Raw genomic sequence first — 25,229 nt, 5'->3', positions numbered from 1 at the left:
AACGAAATGTATCTCTCATCACCCAGCCAGCTTTGCACAGCACAGGTGTCTGTTGGTCTACCAGGTTTGGCCTGGTCTGTATCTTTTCCTAATTACTATAACAGTACGAGTGCATTGCCATTTTTATGCCCTTCTACAGGGTATTATAAAGTTGTCAATAAATATGTAACGATCCCAAAGAGTATATGTATTATTGATCAGTGGAAAAATCTATCGTAAGACCTTACATAGGAACATATGTCTGTCTGTTGTCGAAACCAGCCGAATCGGACCACTATAGTATATAGCTGCCATTAGTCATTAATTCAAGTTTTGTGTGTTCCTCACATATGGAAACAAAACGGGAAACAGAAAGAATCGCTGTTTGCGTCAGAGTTTTCCTCTCATATCTACAAGACCATAAGTCGTATGCCCCAAAGGGTATTTTATATTCGGCTTGCTATAGATAGCCATTTCTTCATGTTTTTCTTGTATTTTTTTGTTGTTATTTTTGTTTTCCACTTAAAAGTTTTTTAATTTGCGCATTATTCGACGAGCGTGGGAAACTATTTGCGAGCTGCTAAAACGCAATTGAAAATTTTAAAGATTTTCACTCACTTGTTGTTGCTGTTGATTTTTAGATATATATATATATATATATATGGATGATCCAAGGCGTTAGTCCGAGCAGCAGCAGTTAAGTGTATCCAATTAGCGCAAGGTTTCGGCGTATGTATCTCAATCTGTAGCTTTAACTGTATCTCAAAGCGCACTTGTATTAAACATAAGCTGCTAAGCTATAAACTTGAAGCTGACATTGCCAGAAGACGAAAACAAACTAAATAAAATAAAACACATTTCACCAAGGCACAAGAAACAAACAAAAAATAAAACAAAAAACCGTTTAGTTCTTATTTTTATTGTTCACGTGCTTTTTTATATTTTTATTTTCGAAAATGTTGGAAAAAATATATAAATATATATTTATATATGTGTAGCTTCTGAGCGCGTTTTACGAGTTGTAGATGGCTGGAGATCTGAATGCAGACTGAATGGAAATACACGAAATTTTCGTATCAACTAATAGACATACAAATCGCCGAGAAGACGTCGACGCGGCCGAGAACGACGACGAGCAAGAAACCAAAACATTCGGCGAGAGAAAAAAAAGAAAAACAAATTTGAAGAACTACACAGAGAGATAGTCAGAGAGAGAAGCGAGAGAGGGAGAGAGAACCAGAGCTCGAAAGAGAAAGATATGCAGACAAGTCGAAAGAGGACAAACGGCCGAGCAGCCGGCCCAAAGATACAAAAAAAAAACCTAAAAGATAAACTTACGCAACGGCCAACAAGAAGCCGCTGCAACGGCAACAACAACAACAACAACAACAACAACAACAACAACAACAACAGCATCGCGGCTCTGGGGCAGGCAACAAGAGCAACAATTTATGGTCACAATATCGGTGATTATATATATATAGATATATATATATATATGTATGCGATCGCCTGGCATAGTGAGAAGGTGCTTGAAGAAGTCTCGCAGCCGGTGCCAGTTGCCATTTGGCGGCAAAACTGTTGCCACTTGTTGTTGCAGCGATCCTGCCACACACCGAGCCAGCAACAAAAAGATAAACAAACAAACACACACACACACACACACACTCACTCACAGATACACACATGGGACATAGCGGATTTGAATTGCGTGCCGTGCGTGGAACGTGGCCCGTGGCCAGGTAGACACTTCTCGCTTACCTGCACAGTCATTCCAGCCTTGATCCACTCCAGCAACAAGCTGCAGCAGCAGCAAAAGCAAAAACAACTGAGAGCGCAATGAATACGACAGATACAATTGTTACAGTTACACACACACAGAGAAAGAGAGAGGGCGAAAAAGAGCGAGAGCGAGAACGAGAACGAGAGTGTGCGAGTGATAAGACTCAGCTCAGCTGAGCTCAACTCCGATGCGATGCTCGTACGTGCCGCGTCCTTGCATTGTTTGCAGCAGCTGTTATCGCAGCAGCAAGGTGAAAAGTATCTGAGAAATGTATCTGTATCTTGCCCATGTGTGCGTGCACTGATAGCAGCAAACACGCTCAAACCGTTGCCTTGTTACGTTTATTATTTGTCAAGCAAATGCACTTGATCTGGCAAATGGTACGCATGCCACATTGTCTGATTGCCCGGCTGCGCTGCCTGATAAGCCAAGCGCTTGAATCCTTGAGCCAAGTTGATAAGAGCTGCGGCCTGACCTGAGATCTACAACTATCGTCAATCGATTAAGCTATCGATTAAAATATCTAATCATATTCGCATGCTATGCTACTATAATATTGCCAGGGCTGCGAAACCGAACAGAAATTTCGGTAGTTATTTCCATAAAGACTTGGGCTAAATGTGATCCATGCCTACATAAATAGCTTGGGACACAAGTTGTTTATGCTTTGCAGCTGGTTTTCCCCTATAAGTTTTCCATATTAAACGGAAGAAAATTGTGTTTCGTTTCGGCTCGATGGTTTTTTGGAACACAGTTTGATTTAAAATTCAGATCATATTAAGAAAAATAAATCTCTTTCAAAGCCAGTTACTTAAACATAATCGATATCTGCTGAACATTTAGCAATCTTTTTGACATTTAAATTGATCTAAAACGAAAGCAGGAACAGAAAGCTGTTGATGATAAAGCCAGCTAGATGAGTTTTAAGCGGAATACCTATGCACAATCAGATGGCCGACATATATTTTATACAGAATAAAGCTCCAAAAACTATGTTGATGCATGAACAACTATTATTTGGCTCTTCCGGCTGTTTATCAGCTGATTATACAGCACTTGGCCTTTATCGCTGCCAACAAGTGTATCTGTCAGATACAGGTGCGATAACATAGGTCAGTGCTTGGCCACACACACGCACACACACGCACACAATGAAAGTGAAGCGTTTAATCGTTTCGTTTCTGAAAGCAATTTTCAGGCCTAGAGCCAGAGAGCTGAAAGAAGCTTTCGCTTGGCATTTCAGCAACGTCGCGTCTCGTCGCATCGCAACGCTGTTAACTGTTTGCGATTCAATTAACGCTCTCAATGCCAGGCGCCGCAAGTTGTTGCTATTGTCGTTGTTGTTGTTGTGATCTACAATTGCAAGATCAGCAGCAGCAGCGGCAACTGCCAACTGAAAACAAACAAGCCAGCGACCGTATTTGATTTAGCAGCAGTATATCTGTATCTGTATTTGTACATGTATATGTATCTGACAGATATGCACATAAATCGGTGGGCCTTATGATCGTTGCTGCTGCTGTTGCTGCTGCTGCTGCTGCTTGGCCTGTTGTTTAACGCTGACGGGCGTCTGTGGCTTATCAAAGTGTTAGACAGTCGCGACTGCTGTGGCTCCAGTGGCTGCTGCTGCTGCTGCTGCCGGCCATTGTCTGGCCAAATTCTAAAGATAGACAGACACAATGCACTGCACAAACAAAAAAACACCAATAATAATAACAGCAAGTGCATGTGAAACAAACTTTACACATGCTCATATCTCTCTGTGTGACAGTGTGTCTGGGTGTGCACGTATGTGTGTGTGTGTGTGTGTGTGTGTGTGTGTGTGTGTGTGTAAGTGTACGTGTGTGTGTACGAATGTGCTATTGTGACTACCTCACAAATGGATAGCGTCTAATTGCATGCAACTGAGCTGAGAGTGCGCAACCAACTGACGGTCGGCCGATAAGCATCGATAAGGTCGACTGGAGACACATCAATTTGGCTGGGCTAGACAGCTAGAAAGTGAGAGAGTGAGAGGGGGCGAGTGAGAGGGAGAGAGAGCGAGACACACTTGAACTTGACGATAACTTTGGCGTCATCAATTTGGACGCCAACTAATGGGCATTTGTTATACAACTATATAAGTATATATATATATATATATATATATATATATATATATATATGTATGCATATATGTTACCTTAAGACCAGAAGCTAAAAATAATACGTTGCACAGATTTGTATGTATATGTATATGTATTTACCATATAGCAGGCCATAAATGAATGGAATTTTCAGCAATGTCAAAGCCCAAACTAATCGTATAATTCTATTTATATGCACTTTACGACACTTTTATATCACAGCACACGGTTCTCTATAGCCATTAGCAGCAATATAATTGAAAACTAGAGAATGTTCTTACGCAAGGCCCCAGCGAGCCCCTTTATTTACCCTAACTCAAGGGTCTTACAATGTGTAACGCTTTTCAACACCATCAAGTATATAAATTCTTGATTCGATATTAAAGCTGCTTTTTGTTTTTTATTTCTCTGGACCGAGACTGGAACTGGATTAGAGAACAGTCAAACCCGATTTGGCTCTAGAGAAAATGTTAAGAAAATTTGCTAAGCTATTCAGGCGCTTTTAAAAATTTTAGTACTCGACTTTTTTTTTAATATATTTAACTAAGTTCACATATAAATGAAGTCCATCGAACCTAATCACTATTACATATGTAGAGCTGCAGCAGGAACTATCGGACAAGAATTGAGTTCCGGCACAACCATCTCCTGCCTGAACACCTATTGTGAGCTTTATTATGGACGACAAATATCAATATTGGGCAACTACTTATATCAAAATGTGTTTGCAAGGTAATTTAAGCAGCCGAACTTTGTTGATAACTCTGCCAAGTTGTTGAACTTTAATGCATTCAAAACTTTATGTCGCACAGAGAGAAATTACCAGAAGAGGATTGAGCCGTAAAAAGGCTCGCGTGTGACAAATGACAGACGATGCCAGACCAATTAGTAGATTTAGTAATCATAAAAAGCAAACACTCACATGCACACACACAAACACACACAAGAGCACACTCGAACTAATAAATTGAAATGCTGGCATTGTAAACTTTGCGGCAACATGTGAACGGACATGGCGGCAGCTTTTGCGGAACTGGAACTGAAATTGAATCTAAAAACACACATCACAATGCAAAACAGAAAAACAGAGTCTGAGTTTGGGTCTCTCCCGGCTTGGGTAACTGTGGCGTCGGCCTTGGGGCCAAACCGAAAACCTTCTCTAAATGCATGGCAACAAATGATGCCCCTCCCCAAAAGCCACCCGACAAATGGGTATATGGGAAAAAAAACCCATGCTTTCAGGCCCACACTCTCCCGCACTTTTTGCTTTGGCCCCGTTGGAAATTAGCTAATTAAAATAACTGCCGTTTGCATTGATGAAATGCATTTCGAGCTATCGGAAATTAAATCAAATTCAATTTTAATTTTATGTTTTATGAAAATCTAATTCAAATGCAACACGCGTCGTTGTTGTTGCTGCTTGTTTGAAATTCGGTTTTGCATTTTGTTTTTTTTTCAAATTGTTTTTTTATGTAATTTTCGCAACAAAAAGGGCACTAAAAGCGCAAACAGCCAACACACAAATTCGTGACCAGCCAATCAACAAAAAAAAAAAAAAAACCAAAATAAAAAATTACACAAAAAAAAAACTAAATAAATGAAAAAAGAGAAAACAATTGTTTATCACTTGTATTTGTTGTTGTTGTTTATTTTTTATGATTTTGTACGCATATAGCCCAGGTTTCAAGGCCAAACCTTCGTTTGTGCCACATTTGATTTGCGTGTGTGTGTGTGTGTGTGTGTGTGTGCGAGTGTGTTTGAGAGAGTGTTTGTGTGTATGTGTATGTCTGACGGTCGCTTTTGTGGGCGGCTTGTAATAATAGAAAATTGCCAAATTAACGTACAGACGTGTTTTGCCTGAAACGTGGTGCGATTCGCTTGTGATATTTGAGATTTTGGTTAAGAAATACGATTATGACCTTACCTACCGCCGCCGAAAGAAGTCTCTACAAAATTTCTATTTGCTTAGCATGTGAAAGTTGTGCTTTATTATTAACTGAGAGGGTGCTTCACACTGACATAAGTGTATTCACATTCATATGAGTGCCGTTTCGAGTGCTTGAATTGAGTATTGATATGTTTGGGGAGTGGGTAAAAAACTAAACTGCAAACTAAGCCAATTAATTGAAGCTTTGATAATGGCACTCAATAGTCCGATATCAATCAAAGCCTGCCGGCATTCCAGCTTAACAAACCCCATTGATGGATGTTTCAATTCCAGATGGCGGGCAGCAATTGCTGCGGTACTTTTAATAAACCTTTCATTAAAATACTTTATCTGGCCAAAAGTGGAACTCGAACCGGCATGCGTTTTGCACAATTCAAAAAGAGAACTAGAAATGTTATTCCCAAAACAAATAGAATATCTAAATCTAACCAATACGGGTTTCCAATTCGTTTTTAACTTTTTAACAGCCAAAAAGGTTTTCTGGTTTCGACTTCTACACGAAGTACACCAAGTACACTACGAGTAGAAAAACTTTTTAAATAGCATCAACAGTATTTTGTATTTAAAAACCATAAAAGATTTTAAAAATACATTCATTTAAATTTGCAACATGCCTTTATGAAGAATATTTAATTGTTTCTACAAGTGTCGATAAAAATATAATTGAAAAATGTTCCTTAAACTATTCAAAAATCAATAGATTTTTTCTTTTCCTGGGAAAGCCAACTGCAGTGTTTTTTATGTGTGAATACCCCTTGAAATGGCTAAGGAGGGTGTATAGCTTTTGTGCGAGTGCATGTAAAATAGGGTAAATGACCCATGTCTCTCCAAGCATGAATGTATTGATCTCGAGAATTATGCGAGCTAGAGATCGATAAGAAACGATAACTCAGAACTGTTTTTTTGGCATATCTCGAAGGACACCAAATTTGGCATCTAGACTTTCATAAAGCATAGACAAAATCCAGCTTGTTCCACATTATGAATACTTTCACCCTCCCCCTTTTGTTCATGAAGGAGTTTAGCATGCTGGCGCAGCTTGTCGCTGGGCTTAGGGTAACTTCTAGCCGTGCACTCCCCACTAGAGCACTCTTAGCTGTTTGTTATACATATTTTGTTTTGTGCCAAGCTCTAGAAATAAGCAAGTCAATAAGTACAAAGTGCTGTTGCACTTTGACTTTAGTGTAAATTGCAAATTGCAAATTGCAACAAAAATGTGGCAATGCGGCTGCATTTAAGGCCCGCAGCTATTTGGGCCTCAAATTTCAATTGCGGCTTATGCAACACATTTTGCCAAATGAATTGTTCGGCAAATCAATTTGCATATTGCGCGACGCATTCTGCGAGCATGTGTGTGTGCCCCTTGTGTAGCACACACACACACAGACACACACATATGCGTGCGCATTGAGTGAAATGACGATTTACAAAATATTTTTGTGTTCACACTCAATTAATGCCAATTGACTGCAAAATTGCAAACACCTTTGACACGTTTTCATTTGCCATGTGAAGCAAATGGAAATGTGCAAACAATCCATGTGTGTGCGTGTGTGTGTGTGTGTGTGTGTGAGAGAGTGTGTGTGAGTGTGTGTGAGTGTGTGAGTGTGTGAGTGTGTGTGAGTGTGTAGACAATTCCAATTGACTATTGGGCACATTTGGCAGGATGACCCTCGTTGTATTTGTATTTAGTTAGCTTTGCCGCTGCCGCAGCGGCTGCTGTAGTTGAATGTAAAGTAAATCAATAAATAAATTGCCGCATGCAAAATTCATGAGACAGTTCACAATCAACAACAACAGAACCAACAACAACAACAACAACAATAACAAATGTATCAATAACCCAGCGACAACCGCAGCAAATTATTGACATTTTGAACGCAATTGAACTTTTGCGCATAAATTAAGTAAAAATGTTGGCGAAACAAGAAACAACAAAAATTACAATAAATAAACGAAAATAATAACAAATAAAATTTAATAAAATTTAAATATACTCGCTGCAGAAACGTGCAACGGCATCAAATTGAATTAAATGTAGCTGCTTAATTGATAAATAATTATTATTGTTATTACATTAAATTACTTGACCCAGGCCACGAACTGCAAACTCCATGCACTTTATATTTTCAATATATTCCCTTTTATTTTGTAGGCAGCTAAAACTACCCTGTTGCAAGTGGAGCAGAGAGCGAGCGAGAGCTTGACATGCTCTCAAAATAACTAAACACATAACTTTTGCACAATATTTGAAATAAGCACTTACAATATAGATATAAAGAAGGCTGTGATTGGGCTTGAATATAACTAACAAGCGCTCTAAATGACAGTGCCCGACAAGGGGATATCCTGAACCATCTAAAAAATGAAAGATACTTGTTCTGTATATAGAAGATAAATGTCAGCTTTGATGACTCTACCCATTAAAGCCTAAGAGATTTGCTAAGAAAACAGGATTTCGTTATCGATTTTTATCGATTGCCCGGAAACGAGGCAAGCTATCGACTATCGTGTCGACAAGCTCGTACTATACTGCGCGGGCACTGGGAGCACCTACGTTGATTTCAAGTCCTTAGCAAGAGCTATAAGAACAGGTTCTGAGATCCTTGCGTTCGTATATACGCACAGACGAACGGACAGAAAGCCTAGATTGGTTTTACTTAGCGTGTATCCCGAGGGGGCTTACTACAGATTCGTATATTACCCGCAGATTATTCGTAAATACCACATATGTGACATACATTAGAGCGGGCCAAAACAAAGTGTGGGATCCCTCTCAGGGATCCTGCATGCGCAGTGTCCTTTCGGTACTAAATGGAATGCATTTTATTCGAGCATGACATGACCCTTTGTGAAGAGCGATATATACTTCATGGGCTCAGCGATGTTTCCTTCACCCTGTTGTAGCACAAAAACAATATACCCTTTTTACAAATTTTCAATGGGTTCAGGTTATAAAAACATATTAAACGTCGTTTATTCGTATATCTCAACTTCAGCTTTAACAAGCACGCATTAATTTCGATTCTCGTCACGATCAAGATTCATTATAATACTTTTATTTGTTTTTTATGTCACGATCTTGCTGTAGGATTGGAATAACTATATATTTTTTGTAAATAATTTTATAAATGATAGAAGATCGTTTTCAATCTAAAGATCCACTTTATTGTTACAGCTGAGTTCCTTGGGAGTTGCCACATTAGAGCACACAAATATATGTTTTCAGCCAGGTGGCAACCTTGTTTGCGAATTATGTAAGCATTTTTCTACTTCTCGTGCATTTTTAAGTACTTAATTGCATATTAAAGTGTCCCAAAAGAAACAAATATTTTCGTAACAGAAAAGTCATTAACTTTGAAGGCCTTTAAATGAGCTTTTCCTTAACGTGTCAATCATTAAGTTCAGTTATTTTTAACGCAAGTTATGATGACATATATGAGCTCAGCTCTCAATAAGTTTATAAACAAGCTAAAATGCACTTTATAAAAGTTGTTATTGTTAAAAATAAAACCAAGTGTGTTGGCAAGTTTTACCAAATATATTTAAATGGGTCGATTGAATTGTGTTCTTTAACTTTCTACGATCGTATTATACAAGATTCCAATGGCAGGATGTAAGTATTTTTATCTGAAGTTTGTTTCTATTTAAATTAACTTATTCGTACAAAACAAAACGGTCTTCATAAGTTAAAACTGTTTCTGCTTATATCATCGCACTTCGGCTTATGCAGATGGTATGGGAATTAACATATTTATAGGGTATATATGTAAAGACTCATGTGTATGTATACGTAATTTTGTGCTGATTTCGAGCGATTTGCTTGCAAGCAGCGCCATCTGCTCATGGGCAAGTGGCTGGGTTGGGTTTGGATTGGCTTGAGAACGGTGGGGGGTTATCGGGGGTGTGGCTACAACAGAGGGGCAAGTGCGTCAACGATCTGTGACAGCTTTCTGTAATTTACATTCTGTATTCCGAGTATTCTCTGTATTCGGGCACATGGTCAGTTATCTGGCTGCTCCGCTATCGCTTCCGGGTGCGCTCGCTCGCCAATGCCAGACCCAGACCCAGAGTCAGAGTCAGAATCAGAGTCAACTCCGTGTGGTGAGTTTGGGAGTGAGAAGCGCAGAGAGAAGCCACCTGCAGGCTGCGTGTTTGGCATACATTTGGTGCACTGCTGCGGCTGTGAGTGTGGGTGTGGGTGTGGGTGCCAGGCAGGAATTAGGCATGCAGCCCTGGTAAATGCAATTAAATGCAAATTGCGACCCCATGCGCTGAGCTTGAGCTGAGCTTTGGTTGGATAACCCCGTTAGCGGCCAATTTCGACAGCTCAGCAAAGTCAAAGCTCGGCGTCGACGCTGCACTTAAAATTCATTGTGAGCTCTTGTTTTTTTATTTTTTTTTTTGCTGTGCAGCACTTGTTGTTGTAGCCGATTTTATTTTAATTAAAATTATGTCAACGCAATTGAAATGTTATTGAACCAATTTAACAGCGCCGAGTTCATTAATTTGGATTTTGTAATTTTTATTTCAATGCGCAGCAGCAACTGTTGCTGTTGTTGCCGATAGCAGCACCAAAAACACAGATGAAAAAATATAAAAGGGTGAAAAACAACAAGAATATCGGCAATATTTATGCACAGCGAAAACATTTCGGCGCAGTCTCACATAATTTATGGCAATTGTGATAAAGAAAGGGCCGTGTTGTGGAAAGCCTCTGCCTCTGCCTCTGCCTGGAAATGCATTTCCAGCAAAAAACGAGCAACAGCCGCACGTAAACAGTTGTGTTTAATCAACTAAAACAGCAGCGGAAAAAATAAAGAAAAAACCAAATTTTTAATAAAATTCAATCAAAAGGGAAGCTCACCCATTCACAATCAGCACTTACCCCACGCTCACTTTCCCCCCCGCTCTGTGCAGTACAATATTTATGCAATTTATGGCTCGAAAATTATCAGCGCAAAATACGCGAAAACAACAAATTAACAAAAATCAAAAAATATTTACATATATATTATACATATATAAATTTATGATACGCGCATGTTTGTACTCGCATTTGTACTCGTACTCACCCCAAAGCAGGCGACATAAATGTCAAATGACAACTGGAATACGAAATGCAACGCCAACAGTTTTTGTGTGGTGTGAAGTGTGGTCGACAATCCTTGAACAGGAATATATGAATATGCCTCGCTCCCGCTCTTGCTATCTCTCTCCCTCTCGCTCTCTCTCTTTCCCTCTTTCCCTCATGCAAGCTGTCTTCAATTGCGGGATTTCTGTGGAAAAAAAGAATACAGAATTAAATTAACCAACATTAAAGATAACATTTTTGCTTGTGGAAAAGTGTTGCAATTAAAGCTTCGCTCGTGTTAGCTAGTGGTGCTGAGGGGTATTTCATTGATTAAAGCTGCACTTCAAAGCTATCTCAAACATTAATTTTATTGCAGCAAAATCTTTATAAATGGTAAAATTAATCTTTAAGCCTTCACGTGCTTCAACTCTTAATATGATAAAAAGCTCTTATATATATATAAACCTAATTCAGTAACGAGGTGCTTAAAGTGCTTAAGTCTAAACATTAATGCGCTTTAATATCTTATATTATTATTCTTAAGCCGTCTTTATCTACTGTATGATCAAAAGATTTAAAATCATATTTCCAATTATCCAAGTGTGCTTTAATTAATCGAGTCAAAGCTTTCACATGCTGTTAAAATTATGCTTAAGCTTTCAGTTTGAAAGCTAAATCTGCTTAATGAGCTTTGACGTGCCTTTAAATTCATATTTTATAGAGACTTACATAATTTGACTTTCGATAAAATGTATCTAAAAGTAATAAAGGCTTTTATAAGTAATGTAGTCAAAGCTTTACTGTGTTTCCTTATCTGGTTTTGTGACTGTTGTTTTACTTGCAAATGTGCTTGGGCCTAGAGCTTTAACGTGCTTTCAAATTTTAATTTTTTTGAGACTTACTTTTGACAAAAAATAATCTGATAGTGATCAAAGTAAGTGATTTATGTAGTCAAAGGTTTAATGCGCTTTTACAGCTGTTTTTTATACTCGTTGCAATTTGAATTGTGCTTCTGCATCCTGTCCGCAAGCTTATTATACACGTAGTAGTAGCTTTAACGTACTTTTCAAATCCTATTTTAAGTGAGCTTTAATAAGCTGACTCGAAGCTTTCATTTGCATTTATAGCTGTTTCCTACTCTTGTAACTATTTCAATTGTGCTTGTGCTTCCCGTCTGCAAGATTAGGTTTATTTTGAAGTTAAAGCGTATTTGTATTTGAGAATGCCTGCTAGTGAAATTAGGCTGTGAGCGAAAACGCGCAAATGTTTCACTTCCATTTGCTTCGACTGTCGTCAAGAGGAAGCGTGGGTGTTGGGCCTATCGGATAGCCCATATATAAGACCTTGACTAGCAGCTAGCCGGAGCTTTTGTGTTTTTATAAAGAATTTAACTTGAGACAAACAACAACTAAATCGAGCGCCGATTAAAGTTGTTTATAGAATAGAACTATACATTTTTACTATATATTCCCGGTTATCAGTGGTGGATTTTCATTCATTCGAATATGCTGGAAGTGCGGAACGCCTTAAGCAGCTTTAAGCTGTGCCACATTGCCATTCGCCATTTGCCATTTGGCATTCGCCATTTCCCGGCAAGATTCGACCCATGTGCTGGCCAATATTTTTCCCATTTTCTCGTGTTCTGCGGCGTTCAATGTAACAAATCCAGTTATTTGTTGAATTTGACAGTTTAATTCTACGCCTCGATGAGCGTTTGCCCGAATCAATAAAAACCAAAAAAGTACCCTAACCAATCTGACCCTAAACACGAACCGCTCCCCTCCGCTCCACCCCTTAGCCATAGCCTGCCAACTGCGGCACGCCCCCCGCTCACGCAATGTTTTTTGTCTATCTCAATTTGTGATGTGCGTTGCTTTATTTGGGTTACTGTTGATTTGAAATCAAACAGGTTTTCGCATTCAACTTGACATTCAATTTTCGGTCCACACTAGCAAGGAGCGCACTTGGGTCTAGCTCGTGGGCCAGAGAGGGTAGCCAGGATTACCAGAGTAGCCAGGGTAGCAAGGGTAGCCAGGGTAACCAGCTAATCAGATGTTATCTATGTGTGTATGTGTATCTGTGTGCCCATCACAGCGCCAAATTGCAATCAAAGTGTATTGTATTTGTAAAAAAACATGAAACAATAAAAGTAAAATTTGCATTCAGCCGAGAAATTTCTATGTCGCCTATAAGTGGACACCAGATATTCAGGTTCCACGCAGCCGCTACGGGAAAGCTGGGGGAGGCTGGGGAAGGCTGGGGAAGGGTTGGGCGCTGTGGGCCACTGTGGTGAAAACTTGTACCGAAGACAAACAGAAAACATAAGTGTACAGCGCTATAAAAACAGCAAAGCGCAAATCAAGAAAGATAATAAAAATTGAACAATAAAAGAAGAGAAATACGCAAACAGCAAAAACAATAACAACAACAGCTAAAAATGCCGTCAAGTGCCAAAAACACGTTTAAATGTCAAAATGTAACTCCCCAGACGACGACAACAACAACAACAACAACAACAACAGGAACAACAACAACTGCAACAGCTGCAGTCGCTGAGGCGCCGAAAAAGCAACAAAAATCAAATTAGCGCCAAGCAATGTCGCCGCTGCGCAGCGCTGTCAACGCCGACGTCAGCGCCAACGTCAACGTCAACGTCGCAGCGACTGCGCCAGCTTCCAGTTCCAGACTTTTGCAATCATCTTTCAGTTTTGTCGGCTTCTTATTAATTTTTGGAATTTTTTTGCAATTGTTGTTGTTGTTTTCGTTACTTTTTTATTGCCGTTCATAATTTGCGCTTATGCAAAAATAAAAATATTTTTAAATTAAACGCAAATTTTTAGCTTGTTTTCTACTGGCAATAAAAAAAAAAAAAACAAATAAACAGAAAAAAAGTGAAATAAATGGCGACCAACTCCGACAACAGCAACTCGCAATCAAAAATGAAAAATAAATGATTATTATATGATTATAGCGAGAAGTGCGTTAAAATTTATGAGCAATGAAAACTTTTTAAGCTGCCCAAACCCAAAAGGATTATCGAAGCGCGAAACAGAAAAGATTTCAAATGCTTTCATAGAGCTGAGTTTGTATACGAGAAATCAGTCGAGCCATTCTCAGCTTGCAGTTCATAAAAAACAGACTCCATATCAACCCATTCATCTGTTTATCCTCTGGCACTTCTTGGCTTTTCGCACAGCTTTGCTCTTCTTCTTTCTGTCCTGGCAGTGAGCAAAGCGGGCAGATGGCGTTCAAGAGAGTGCCGCTGCCCAATACTGTCCCAAGACAGTTTCATATTCACCATGGTAACACTTACTTACTAAGATTATACTCGAACCCGTTTTGATGACATTAGCAAAGACTATTCATAATAATGGTCTCAAGAGTCGAATTATTGCCAATACTCTTTCGAAAAGTATTCTTACCACAGTCACCCAGATAAGATTGTTTGTAAACTATTTCCTAATTTCAAAAGCCAGTTTCACTAAAGTGTGTCAAGGACAACGTCTGTTCACAAGATTGATACTAACTTTACTCAATACTCTTCCTAAAACTGTTTCCATTACAGTCATTAACTTAAAACTGTTCCTGAAACTATTCCCGTAATTATTTGGAAGATTTTTGCAGTACAGTTTTGTTCAAGTATGTCGTATGATACGAAAACTATTCCCTAAATTCGCTTCCAAGTCAGTTAGCTTAACTGTTACCTTGACAGTGCTGCAAACTGTTCCCATGCCAGTTTTCTTGTCTCTTTAAAAAGCAACAATTCTTTATACTATTCCCATATCCGCGTGTTCTTAGTCCTTTATACACAACTTCGCCGCATCTGACTTTTCTGATTATATAGTATTTAGTATCTGGGCCTCTTTAAAACTATTCAGAGTCTAGCTGCCTCATTGGAAATTAATGGGCAGCTAAAATATTCCGACTGAACGATTAGTTACTCGATAAGACTATCGATAGTTCGATTCGACTGCGAATCATAAATAATAAAAACGAATTTCAATGCAATCATAGCTGCCAGCTAAAATATGAATGTGTTGTCGTGTGCGAGTCATTTGTAATGTCTTCATGACTGCAGCAGCTGCTGCTGCTGTTGCTGCCGCTGCAGAAACTTGAATGCGGCTTGAACTCTGCGTCTGTCGATTGCAACAGATCCGAAAGTGATTGCATGACGGGCCCGCCAGCCTAGTGGCCAAGACATGATTACAGCTTAATTAATTGCAACTGACAATGACAAGGAGCCCCCCCCCCCCCCCCCTCCCTCCCTTCCGTCGGTGGGCTTGAGCCGATGTCAGGGACAGCCAAAAACCAAATACTTACGTGGAACAACAGCATCCATCACGAGGGGACTGCGGGGTCGGAGACTGCGGCAGGCGACTTCTGTGTAACGATTATCAACGGACATAAAGATGCGGCTGTAGCTATACATCGGCGTCTATATAGCTATAGCTCGCTCCGTCGCGGGCACTTGTTGTAATCTACATGACAGCATGACATATAGTCGACGCCTCCCCCCCCCATGCCCCCTGGCCACACCCACAACGATCAGTTTAATGGAGGTCAACGTTCGCCCCGATGTGTTCCGTTCGAGCGAATGATTTTTTCTGTCTTTTTTTTTTTTTTTTTGTTTTTTGCGACTTTAAATGCGGCTTGTTTTCGATTTCGATTAGACAAAGTTGGCATAAAATCAAGCTCCCGCTCTTCAGCTCCTGCTCGGTCCTTCTCTCTCTCTCTCTCTCACTCTCCCTCGCAAATTTGCTCTCTTTTTCTCTCCGTGCTTTTTCGATGTCATTCAACTTTCTATGGGCTGTGCTTATCACAATTGTTGTTGTTGTTGTTGCTGTTGCTGTTGCTGCTGCTGTCGCTATTGCTGCCGTGTGTCTTCTTCGCAGCAACATGTTGCAGTTGCGGCTGCCGCTAACTGGCCCGCTCATTAGTTCAATGATTTTGAATGTAGAGCAACAACAATGCAGCATATATTGCTGTGGCCGGCATTGATTTATCTGCCATCTCACGTTCCAATGCACGACAACAACATCAGCAACAACAGCACCAGCAGCAGCAGCAATGAGAAGGGCTGCCGCCTGCTGGTCGTGATCGGCGGCCAGCTTTGGTCCGATCCATGGCCCACCCATGACTCGCATTGTTTAGTCAACAACATCGTCATCCTCGTCCTCAGCGCCGTCATGCTCATCATCCACATCATCGTCATCGTCGTCGTCGTCCTCGTCGTCGTCGTCGTCATCATCATCGTCGTCATCGCCTAATGCCATTGCATTTTCAATTGAATTGCTTGAACCACAAAATCATTGACAGCACACAACGTTAACAACTGGCAACAATGCGGCTACTGTGTTGTTCTTATTAGTTGCTGCTGCTGCTGTCGCTGTTGCTGTTGCTACTGGAGGCATCAGCAACATGTCAGCGGCGGTCACACGGCCAATCGCCCATTCAGCAAAGAGGGCGCCATCAGTTCATGGGAAACTTTTGCAGAAGATGCCACACAGCAAGCAGCAGCAACAACAACGGCAAGAGCAACAGCTACAGCAACAGCAACTGCTGCTGCTGCAGCTGCAGCAAGCTTGGCCCCGCTGCAGTCGCTGGCATTGGTGTGGGCGATGGCTGCTGAAGAATAAAGCAAAGGGTGCCAGTTGTCAATGGGCGGGGTAGCGGAGGCAGGCATTGCTGGTGTTGCTCTTGTTGCTGATGTTGCTGGCAATTGGCATGCTTGCATTTCGCTGTCGCAACAAATTTTAATACATTTCTCACATAATTCGACTCTTGGCCCCGTCCAACCAGAATACAATACAGCATGTTGTCGTTGTTGTTGTTGCTGTTGTTTTTGTTGCTCTTGTTGTTGCTGCACACCGCAACAGCCCTGGAACTGAACATCTGGTTGTATGGTGTCAAGCCAGTCGATCATGATCATGCGATGCAGCGCAACAAACTTAAGAATAAAGAGAGCACTAAAAGAAAATATTTCTCCAGCAAACACTTTTAAGCACATCTGTCAGTTCATATTAAAAGCTAACCGGGTTTATTTTGGTTAACAAGATCATGGAATTATATTGTTTGTTATTTGTTGCTGCTGTTGCTGTTGGCTTTTATAGTTGGTTTTTCACTCATAAAATTCAAAGAAAAAAAAAACACGCACACACATAGAATAGCAACGTACTGAATAATAAACAAGCCCTAACAGCAACACCCAAAATAACAATAACAACATTAACGTGCTGCCCAGCCACAACAACAATAGCAACAACAAGAACAATAACAACAAGAACAACAGCAACAAAATATGATAAAAAGGCCAAAAATCCAAACGAGAATTGTCAACCAAAACATCGCTGGCTACCACAAACAGCTGTATCGGATGCCAGCCGCACTGTTGCCCAACCGCCCTCGTTCCCCAGCTACCACGCCTCCCCCTTCCATAACTATTCTACAATTTTGGCTACAGCTTACCTCGGCTTGAACCCCATCGCCTGCCCATACGCCAGCTCACAGGGGCAATGAGGCGTCGGTGTTGCCGCTGCCACAACACCAGCAACACCAGCAACACCAGCAACAACAGCAACAACAGCAACAACAGCAGCAACAGCAGCGACAAGCGACAAGTGTGGCGGGCAAAAAACACGCGTTTTCATTTTGCGCATACCAAAAACTGCAATGCACAATGAGAGCTATCCCTACCCTAGTTACGACACCCCCACCGCCTACCCCGCCCTCGCCACCCACCAACATGGACCCCTCTGCACATTGACCCCCGGCACACAGCAGCAACGAGCGCCATTCACAAGCCACAAAACACGCTCCGGATCTGCTTTGTCCCCACCACTTGGCTTCCATCACGTTAGCATTGTAAAAACATATGCTTTCACACTTGACACACACACCAACCCACAGACACATACACACGCATGACAGGTGCATAGGACGCATTGCTGACCAGCCAACAAATTTGTCGCTGTTGCTATGTGAGAATATTCGAGAATTCTGAGTTGCATAGTTAAGAATTTTGAAGAAATACTTGAAAAGAATAATTATTAAAGAATATTAAGTGTAGCTGAAGGGACTTGACTTCATTCTCTTCCTTTTTCTATGTTTCATTCTGGTTTCTTTGAAGTAAAATAAAATTATATTCTTATTACTATTATAATTATGTATGTATGTAGAGGAACATGTTACAAACTGTTAACTATTTGCATTCCTTAACTAGTCGGGGCCTCGAGCCCGAAACCTTCTTTTTCAATTAACATTAAGATAAATAGATAGAATAGAAAGATAGAATAGAACGATAGAATAGAAAGACAGAAAGATAGATGAATGGATTAATAGGTAGATAGATATAACAAAATAATAATGGATAATTCTTTCTCTGGAAAAGTAAATAAATAACTTTCCATGAGAATATACTAGAATTGAACTCTAACTTGCATCACTATCTATCTCCAGAGAGTTGAACCAGCAACTTTCTATTTTGAAGTTCTGGTCTCTTCTATGGAAGCCGTTTGACTCGCTCAATAGAAACTGAAACCTTGCTAAAACAGCTTGTCGCCTGGCTGGGTGAGTGTATGTGTGTGTGAGAGTATGTGTGTGTGAGAGTATGTGTGTGTGTGTGTTGCCCTTTGGCTGCTGCTGGCCAATCCTGGGCAGGCGCTGGCTGCCTTCCTGCTGTTTTGGCCTCCACTTGTCGCACTTTACATGCATGAAAATTAAGTGCTTGTCACATTTGCGGTTGACAACGTTTAATTTTCAGTTTATTTTTATGCTTTCCCAAATAACATGCCAAGTAATATACATGCATATATGTACATTTACATAAACGAGTATTGCTGCCCTTTGGGCGGGGTGCTAGTTGGCGGGGGGGGGGCGTGGCCAGTCGCACATGCAAATGTGGCTGACACAAACAAGAAACAAGTAAGCAACCAAAAACAACAACAAGAAAAAACAAGCCAGCGAAAACAAAAATTTCAAATAATTAAATCATTTACCAAAAACAGCAACAGAAGCGACAACGACGACAGCAACAACAACAGCGAAAAGAACAACAACAGCAACAACAACAGAAATAGAAATCAAAACGGAATATAAAATGTGTAATAAAGTGTAATAATAAAAAACAATTGTAAGCGGAAGTAGCAGCGACGCATTCAGCTGTGACGTCGACTGAGCTTTGGCTTATATCAGCAGCAGCAGCAGCAATAACAGCAACAGCAACAGCAGCAGCAGCAGCGGAAGAAGGCGGCACCCCTTGCCCGCCCCTCCACGCGTTGGCTGCGACAACGAAGACGTGGAGGCATCATAAAGAAAGACAAACGACGACCGTCGGCCGTGGAGTGTAATGTAAATTACGAGCAGAGGCAAACAGCAACAATAAAAAAGTCGCATTGTAATAGCTGTTGCTGCTGTTGTTGTTGTTGTTGTTGCTGTTGTTGTTGCTGTTGTTGCTGTTGTTGCTGTTGCAGCTATGAGCATCAAATGAGGCAGCCAACCGCTGCACCTGTGGGCCAGTTGCGGCAGCGATCGGCGGCGATTAGGCGGCCGCTGCCCCAAACTGTTTACTGCTTCCGCTAGCCGCTGTCAAGAGCAGCAGCAACAGCAACAGCAACAACAACAGCAGCAACAACAACAACAACAACAGCAATGACCACAAAAGCGTAACATGCGCTGCCGCAATCAAATCGCCGCCAGCCACCTGCCCCTGCCCCTGCACCAGCACCTGTTCCTGCCCAATTACCATTCCCATTGCGACTTCTGTTGGATTCTCTATGCCTGCCTCTGCTCTCCCTTTCACTCCCGAACTGCCCCCGTTGCGACGTTCGTCGACACTTTGACGCATCGCTGCGCTTAGGCGGGCGGCGCTGATGACTCAGAGTGCGGCACAAGCCGCCCGCGAGCCACCCTGTGGCGGCATTTCATGCTCAAATAACTGGCTGGCCACGACTCAGTGAGTGAGGGGGAGCGGGGTACAGGGGAAGAGCGCTTGAAACGCTACGCTGCGCATGGCCAGCGCAACGTTGGGGGTTCGCTTGGAGCCCGTTAACGGGGCTTCTAAACAACAGCAGCAGCAACCACTTTGCGTTTTGGTCAGCTTTAGACGCTGGGGTCAGCTCAGGTTGGCCTCGGGTCAGCGGCGTCTGCAGTCGCCTTATCTAAATCGGGCCACCCGACCTCTCTTGCACTCTTCGCGCAGACAAGCGCAGGCAAGGAAATACCCTGTAAACAGCACCAAGCTGCAGTTGCTCTAATTCCCCGTATATGGAGAATAGATATGTAATATATTTGTAGCAATAGGAGTGACCCAGTCAAGAGTGACCGACTTAGAAATACCCTGTATCCAGCAACTTGCTGCAGTTGCAATAATTGGAATTGCCCTCTATGGAGAGAATATATATCTAAACATCTACATATATATTCGCAACAATAAGAGCTAAGAGTGCTCTAATTGGGAGTGACCGACTAAGAAATACCCTATACCTAAAACTTTAGGCTATATCTCTGAAAACGCGTTTTTATCGAAAATGATAAGTTCTGGATGGTGTATCAACTAGAGTTTGCATCCAAAATGAGATCCCACATCCAAAAATCAAAGTGAAGAATCGATTCTTATCGATTTTTCAATAAAAAGCTAACGATTATGTGAAATAAACTTGGTCTGCGCGTTCAATATCAGGATCTACTTTCCAAATTTCAAGTACCTACCTCTTGCGGTCTCACAGATTGACTCGATTATTGATACTGAACGGGAATATAGAATATAGTAGATGCCTTTTTCCACCTGTTACATAGATTGGCATGAAATCGTAATACCCTGTTTTAGCCAGTTTCAATGTGGCCAGGTTCTAAGAAGATAATAATCGGAAAAAAACAATAACAATCTTCCAGGCAAAGTTAGAATCGTATTTAACATCAAATCTGGCAGCTGTGGGGTATATTTGCGTGAAAGAATATGAAACAAATTGTTATTATTTCAACAAATTACTTTGAAAATATTCTGTCCGTCGGGAATTTACCATTTACCGCACATTTGTGCGCCCAACCTCTGCGCATTGACAATAAAATCGGCCAGCAATAAAATCGTTTTGTTTGGTTTCCTTTTTTTTTTTTTTTTTGTAGCCTCTGGAAACCGAATATTACACAATTCTTCTAGATGGTGTCTGCAGCTGGAATCGCAGTGGTGAGTGTTCGTTGAATAAAACTCAAGAAGCAGCAAGAAAATCAAAAGCACAAGCGAAAACGTTGGCGATTGGAAGTAATACAAAACGGAAGCTGAGGTCACTTTCATTGGGTCCCAAGCACGTACTTTGCATTTTTGGTGCCGCCACAAAATAGCCTCAGAGTCCAGAGTTCGTAGAATGTAGATCTAGTTAGAATGGCAATCACAATTCCGTAATGCCAATGAGCCCTGCGCTTGATTAAAGCCTGCAAGAGCCGCCGCCTTTTGCCTAAAACAATTTCACAATTTCAGCGGGATGTACGTGACGAGGAGTGGTGGGTTGGGGAATGGAGGGGATGGGGTACGAGCTAGGCAATTGAGAGCCTCACGATTCATTTTCACAGTGAATGCGAGCGCGACTCTGAGTGCGAGTGTGTTGAGTGCTTGATTTGATTTGCGTGCCGTTCGTAACACTTTCTAATGCCTGTAATGAGTTTGGAGGTACCAGGCCGGACGCCTGGCTAGCCGGTTAACCATTTGATCTGCGTATTCTGTATCGGATGTCAACAATTTTTGGTCATTCCCATGGGCGAGTGCGAGTGCCAAATGTTAAATATCATTTGGTTAATGCTGTTGGAATAGGGGCGGAAATGATCAGGGCGCACGCACAGGCAGTCTGTACAGTTCGGGATAGCCAGAGTTGATAACGCCAATGACATCATCATTATCATCATCATTCGCCAGCCCCATCATCATCAATATAAATATTAACATTTGTTGTTTGCCAAATGCTCAACTTGTCGCGACTTTCGGCTGATAAGCCCAATGTGAAGGTCAATTGGTTCAATGGGCCGTAAAAACTCTTCATCTTGCGTTTTAGGTTAACAAAAATTAAGAAAAAACACATGTGCATTAAGTGAGCACAGCAATTGTTAAATCAACTAGAAAATCCCACAAGTAGTTGAAAGAAGAACTTAATTAAAGTCGATTTCTTTTCAAAACAAAAGTTTCGACTCTACACAAGTTTTATGAACTTAAAGAAGAGAATATATTAAATATATGCATAGATAAAGTCCTTTTTGGAATATGCTAGTGCATTTCCAGTCTTAAGTCAAGTAGATCTTACTTAGTTTCAGCAATACTTAAGAACAGTCGAACAGCAGTTATTATACGATTATTATTTCAAAGCTTAAGAACTTAAGAACTCCCATGACAAAATTTTTTTGATTTACTGATAAAGCGAAAAAACTTGTTAAAGCAAAAAGAAAATGTTATGAGATTAAGAAAATTGTTCATTGTGCGATATATCCCCAAAAGGAGTTTCTACCAATTTCCGGCTAAAAGAACAGAGGTAGCCGAACAAATAAAATATACGGGATAAATGTATCAGCGAAAAGGTACATTCAAAACTAAATAGCTCCAGAAATGGTCGAGAATCGAAGCTTAAACTCGATACTTATCGATTTCGAGAGCAACGGCAAAAGCAGGATCTACGTTCCAAATTTCGAGTACCAACCTCTTGCGATCTCCCTGATTGTCTTTGCTATCGTTACTGAACAGGAATATAGAATAGAATAGAATAGAATAGAATAGAATAGAATAGAATATAATAGAAAAGAATAGAATGGAATAGAATAGAATAGAAAAGAATGGAATTCATTATGTAAGGGCGAACATTGTTCATTTGCTTAAATATATTTTCTATATTTTGACAAAATCATAAGAAATTTGGTTGCTTTGTTGAGTGTTAGATGCGATATAGAAGCATTTGTCATGTTTAAAGATAGAAAGTGTTTCTCGACACAACAAATAATTGTTTTATGGCATTATTATTCTGGTAATATCCAATCCCCAATCAACAGACGCTTCTTCCATGCGGATTTCATTGCGCTTGAAAGCGAAACCAGCCGCAGATGCGGCTACGACGTGTTTGCACACAACACACTCACACACACACACACACACACACACACACACACACAGAGAGAGAGAGAGAGATATGCGCATCCGCAATCGCATCCGCGCAACGGCTGCAGGCGCCGCATCGCGCCTGCAATTAGAGAAAAGTCAAAGGTCCTTTATTCGTCCAGCGCGCAGATGGTTCGCTTACGCTGGGTTAGGCCCAGGGACAGCTCATGGGCTCATCATGCGCGAAGGATATGCCCAATTGTTTGTAGCTGAATGCTAGCCAAATGAACTGTAAACAACAAACAGCAACAGCAGCGGATAATCAGCTGTCTTCTGCTGCTGCTGCTGCTGCTCCGCCCCCCCGCGCTTAACCCAGCCTCCTTCAATTAACAGCAAAATTTAATTGAATTTGCATTTAAAACATGTTTTCGGTCTGCAAACAGCATAAAGGAAAATACACCCAAAAAAAAAAAAAGTATATGCATACATATATAAAATATTATATTTATAATAAAGACACGAAACGAGAGGAAAAAAAACTTACATTTTACTGCTTTATGTCCCGGGCGCAAGAAGAAGACGACAATGAAGAGAGTGAAGACGGCAAATGTTGCGCATGCGTGTTGTTGTTGTTGTTGTCAACACTGATTGCAGCTGTTGTTGTTGTTTTTGGGTTTTCGGGTTTTTATCTCCCGTTCGCTGGTTTGACGCGTTGTTTTTGTATTTTTGTATTTTGGGTTAATACCAAATTATTGTAAAATAAATTAGCAAACAAATAAATATTAAACGCGAATTCGTTTTTTTATCGCTCTTTAGCGCTTTTGTTAGTTGCTGATTGTTCGTTTTTGTTTTGTTGTTGTTGTTGTTGTTGTTGTTGCTCTCAGAACCACGCTCTACATATTGATTATCGTTGTCTTGTTGTTGTTGTTGTTGTTGCTGTGGACTTGGGCAGTTTGGCTTTTGATTTAGTATTTTATCTAAATTTTATTAAGTTGCTTAAAGTTTTCTTGTCGCTTGCTGCCTTTCATTTTTTCGTAGTCGCAGTTGTTGTTGTTGCTCCTGTTGTTGTTGTTGTTGTTGGCATAATGACAGCTGTTTGTTGTTGCTGCTATTGTATTGAGAGTGCCTCACATGGCACCACACACGCACATGCATATACACACACACACACATATATGTATGTACCTATGGCGTGCATATATGCATAGATAAATCCGTTCACAAAGAAAGATTCGCACACAAAAAAAAAGTAATAAATAAATTTAACGTCACAATTTACACTGGCAACAACAAAAACGAAATAGTGTAATAAACGAAGCAGAAAACGCACGCACAGTGTTACAAAAACTGTAAAAATTGTAAGAAAAAAAAATAGAATAAAATAAAATTAATATTTAAGCATAATATATTGTAAATTGGCGTTTCTTTTAGAAAATGTGCAACTTAATAAATCGTTTTTTTTTTGTTTTGCAAAAACACACAGAAACCAAACACACACACACACACACATACATATGCACTTTGTTGTGCCAACAACAAAAATGACAAGATTATAATTTCAACACGCTCCCATGCATATGTTTGTATGTATGTATGTAAATATAAATGAATATGTGCATAAATGTATGTACACATACACACACACACACACACATGCACACAGTGCTGAAGATTATAAATTATCGGCGCCTGTTGCTGTTGTAACAATAGGAAACAGCAACAACAAACTGCCGCGTGTTTCACAACACATAAATAAGTATGTGAATATGTGCATATGTATGTATATATCTATGTACATGCATATTTATATATATAAATTAAAAAATTATATATATGTATATTTGTATCGGTCTCTCTATATGAATATTAAGCATTTATTAAGCATTTATTGTGCATTTTATTTTATTTCACTTGGGATTTATTTGAATCGCTTTTTGTTTCCTTTCACACAGATACGCATGGGTTTTATTTGGTTTTTGTTTTGATTTGGGGTTTTGTTGTTGTTGTTGTTGTTGTTGTTGTCTTCTTTTGTCATTTCGGTTACACAGTCCAAATTCAAATCGGAATCGGGTCAAACTAAAAAAACCAAAGCGAACCACAGCACCAAAGAGAAATGCACACGAAGAAACGTTTTTAAAATGCGACACATTTTGCTAGAATTTTTTTTTTTTTTTTGGCGCGCACGAACTTACAAAAAAAAATTATTAAAAAAAAAACTAAAACTCTTCAACGAAAATTGTATTCGAATATAA

The 25,229-nt window shown here is 40.3% G+C and overlaps 1 protein-coding gene across 1 annotated transcript in view; it reads right to left on the bottom strand.

The window, feature by feature from the left end:
• LOC115764246 (protein folded gastrulation) overlaps positions 1–23,623 on the bottom strand; it is a 36,269-nt gene extending 12,646 nt beyond the window's left edge. Inside the window, exons 1-2 of the mRNA XM_030707164.1 lie at positions 23,522–23,623; positions 10,912–11,115 (exon numbers count right to left, since the gene is read on the bottom strand). The gene's annotated coding sequence lies outside the window, so the exon portion shown is untranslated. The remainder of the gene's footprint in view (positions 1–10,911; positions 11,116–23,521) is intronic.
• Between the last annotated feature and the right edge of the window lie 1,606 nt (positions 23,624–25,229).

The sequence above is a fragment of the Drosophila novamexicana genome, unplaced genomic scaffold (genome assembly GCF_003285875.2).
Source record: "Drosophila novamexicana strain 15010-1031.04,08,12 unplaced genomic scaffold, DnovRS2.1 tig00000820-arrow-pilon, whole genome shotgun sequence".
Taxonomy (NCBI): Eukaryota; Metazoa; Arthropoda; class Insecta; order Diptera; family Drosophilidae; genus Drosophila; species Drosophila novamexicana.
Note: the sequence above shows the minus strand (reverse complement) of the source record. Positions and strands in the feature narration are given on the sequence as shown.